This window comes from Papaver somniferum, chromosome 10 (assembly GCF_003573695.1).
Source record: "Papaver somniferum cultivar HN1 chromosome 10, ASM357369v1, whole genome shotgun sequence".
Lineage (NCBI taxonomy): Eukaryota > Viridiplantae > Streptophyta > Magnoliopsida > Ranunculales > Papaveraceae > Papaver > Papaver somniferum.
In genome coordinates this window covers 94,892,778-94,896,955 of record NC_039367.1, presented here as the reverse complement: position 1 = coordinate 94,896,955, position 4,178 = coordinate 94,892,778, and positions in this window count along the sequence as shown.

Genomic DNA, 4,178 nt, shown 5'->3' with positions numbered 1-4,178 from the left:
AACTCTACCCCAGAAATTCAAGTTATTCAATTTTACCTAAGTTTTTCTAGGTTTAAATTTGAAAAACCATTCTGCAAACTGCCTACGCACTGGATGCTAATACAAAAATTTAGTTTCTACATTAGTTCATGACACCTGAATTGGCTAAATTCAATTCTCTTGTTGAGATATCAGCTGAAACTAGACTACGGCACTGGACTAGTGGTTTTCTTTGAACCCACAGTTTTCTAGTTTTGGGGATTATCCATACGCCGTGTGGACCACATTTCTATACTATGAAGTGGGATTTTTCAAAGGCTACTATCCAAAGACTTGGACAGCTGTCTGCAAACCAAAGGAGCTAGGTGGATTAGGGTTCATGAACATGGAGCTCTTCAACAGCTCTATGATTACAAAAATTGGATGGAAACTGGAACAAGATAAAGACTCATTATGGTATCAACTGACGGATGCTAAGTACTTGATGGGGAGAAATGTTCTAAATATGGACACAAAAGCTAAAGATGGAGACTCTTGGATCTGGAAAGGTATCCTTGAAGGCATACAGAACATACAACACCATTGTTATTGTAAAATAAGCAATGGAAACAAAATTAGAATATGAGAAGACATATGGATCCCAAACTCCACAGTTAAACTCATAAAACCCAGTCATTTCCCATAGCATATTGAGATGCTGGCACACCTCATGACACCCTCTTGAGACTGAAATACTCACCTTGTTAAGCACATTTTTAGTATAAACACTGCTCAAAACATCCTGTCACTCAACACTCATCCAGGGGAAGATGACACAATTCAATGGAACTTAAATGAAACTGGAAAGTTCTCTGTCAAAGCTATTTACAAGGAAAAGATAGAAAACCTATACAGGAATGACACCATTACAATAAATTGGGAGGCTATATGGAAAATGAATATTGCTCCAGTTATAAAAAATTTTATCTGGAAATGTGCACATGAAATCCTTCCCACTAATGCAAAGACTGCAAGCATTCTGCACTACATTAATCCTATATGTCAAATTTGCAAAAGTGGAGAGGAAACCATGACATATATGTTCTTAAACTGCCCTGCAGCAACTGGTGTATGGCATGAAGTTCTTGGGGAAGCTCATGACAAGTTTGACAACACCACTAACTTCATGGATTGGTTCAACTCCTGGTTCATACCTGGAGATTCTTCTGAAAATTACAATATTTATGCCACCATTTGTTGGTATATTTGGAAGGCTAGATGTGATCTAATTTCAATCGCATAAATCCTAATGCAAAACAAACATCTCTCTGCATTAAGCAACACCTCTGTGATTATAAATAAATAAGGACACAACCTACCAACTCATGCTCTAAATATCTTCTCTCTGAATGGTGAAGAACCTGACATTCGGGCAGACATTACAGTGCCTTATGATCTGAATCAACATGCTCCACGGGAATTTGGTTTTATTATCAAGATTTGTACAATACAGGACCCTGAAAACGAAAAAAATTTCTCTGCACTAACTATTTGGGATGTTGCAGGAAACAACATTGATAGCAGAGGACACTCAGGCCACTTGGGAGAATGGGGAGCAACAGGAGGTGCAGACCTGGATTTCAACTGGGCTAAGGAGAAGCAACACATGAATATTGAAGTGCAAGTTGAATCTAAAGCAACTCTGATAAGATTTCAGTCTCTATACACCCAGGCTATCAAGGGAATATTCAACATTAGTCATTATGAAGACTTGCAAAGCACCAATGAAGACACTTTCTTAAGAATCGAACCATATCTTTTGTATCAACTAGTGTTACCCTTATCCATAGAACTCAAAACTTGTAATCTCTAAATATTTCTATTATGTGTAAGAACTATGAAAGCAGGCTTGGCACAAGCACTGCTACTACTTTGTCTTGCTCTTAGGCCCTGCCTAAGTTTTTCTATAAAAAGCAAGGTCATAAACTTGTGTTGTTTGGATTTTGGTTACTGTCATTCACACTACAGAATCTTTCAATTCATTTTTAATGTTTATTTTTTTTTTGACACAAAACACTGAATTATATTAATAACACCAGAAAGATTACAGAACTTCATTACATATCCCTTAACATAGCAGTGTATTTTCTAGGGATATTACCAAAAAAGTGAAATAAAGATCTTACTTTCCTAGCATGATTCGCAAGTTTATGGGCAGCTATATTTGCTGTTTTCTTAGCATAGTTAACAGAGCTACAATTGACTGAACTAAGGAGGTGTTTTATTTCTATAAGTAGTCCCTGATTTTCCCACTGTACATACAGGGATGCACCTTTAAACGAGTTAACAACATTTATACAGTCTGATTCAAAGATAACATTTCGAAGCTTCAAAGTTTTTCCCAGATGATTGCTTCCTTGAGTTCAAGGAATTCTGTATACTCTGCATTCAGTCCTCCATTACTGTGGATGCCTCTGATTCCCCTGCAGGTACCTGTAGAATTTCTTGTTATTATTCAAATACCATAAGTTTTATTGACACTATTAAAAGAAGCATCAACATTTATTTTGAAATTATTTGATGGTAGAGATTGCCATGAAGAAGTATTTCCGATGAGATGCTGAGAACTAGGATGGAAATTAGATTTTTCCATTGAGCTTAAACACTGTATGATTAGTGTTGTAATACTTCGATTGCGGTAAATAAGAGTTCGTTACTCGGACTTGAAAAGATTTTTAAAACAAAAATATATACACAATATGTCACAAGATCAAGAGGAACCAGGACTCAGGATTCCAATGTGTTTCATATTCAAGTGGCTCAGAAAATAATCCTAGGCGATTATAGCTCAAAATAAAACAAGTATTAACTCTATCTTTGCCAAATTAGATTCCATAAAATATTACTTGTATATGATAAGCATGTCACATCAAGAATCCCTGGGACTAAGCATGTTTCATCAAACAAAATCACAAGTAATTAATTGAAATCATAAATCAATTAAAATCGGTGCAAAAAGTGAATTAAGAATTATTTAAATAACCACATGGCTGAAAAACAGCTTCCTCCATCATCCCAGTATTGGGGTTTAGCTACTCATAATAATCATGTTCTCAAAATACATACTTGATGCTCAAAATATGATTAAAAGAGTGAAAAATATAATACAGTGAAACTACGACCCACTTTAAGCGTCAAAAGAACGATACCTCAGCGCTGCTGTTGATTAGCGACGCTGGTATTCTGCTGTTGAATAACGACGCAAGTCTGCTGCTGCTAGCACTGTTGAAGAACGACGGTCCTGGAGGGTCCGTTCTTCGTCTCTTCTTCCTCCTCGAGCAGCAGCAGGAAGCTTTCTTGCAGCTTCCTGTTCTTCGTCTTCCAGCCTCTCTGCTGCGTCTCTGTGGTCTCTAAACTTCCCCAAACTCCTTGATGAGACTTGTATCCTCCTTTATATACTACCCAGATCCATAAATCTCGAGAAATCTTTTTCTTTTTTTTTCCTCCCTGCCAAGTTACGGTTTTTCTTTTCTACACGGCTGCTGACCCTTTCCAAACTCTCGTACGCGTCTTCTGTTGTTACAAAACTTTCCCAAGATATAAGGGAATCGAATAAGAGAAGATATCTTCCCTAATCCTCCACGTAATCTCCAAAATTATCTCCACAGCAGACCCGTGAAAACATCACCTCTGTTTTGCTTGATATCGACGATTCAGCCCAATATGCTCGACCCAAACGCACACATAAACCCTGTTTGGTCCACTAAAGTCCATCCCAATCGAGTTTGGCAATTGAATCTCCATAAAACACGTCCAACAATTCGAACCCTAAACTGCCAGAGTTGAAAACCAATTTCCCGCCAAAATTCTGTTTTAAACGTGAAGAAGAAGGGTGTCCCCCTATCCAGCTCCGGTGTCCCTTTAGCAGCTGCCTAGAAATGGGTCACCCCTTAGTAATTAGGTTACCCCTTATCCAAAATTGAGGGTCCGTATAGTGAGTTTTCTGGGACATTTTCTGCACTTTTTCGGGGTTCCTCCGAGGTATTTCTGAGGTGCTTCCGGTACTCTATCAACGGAGGTCCAAACGCCGCATTTTCAGCCAATTTCGCCGCAAAACCTAATTCTTCTAAAAACACCTACAAATAAATAAAATAACCAAATAAGTATAGAATCGAGCACTAACACTATATACAATTGAGATATATTAGACACATAAATGC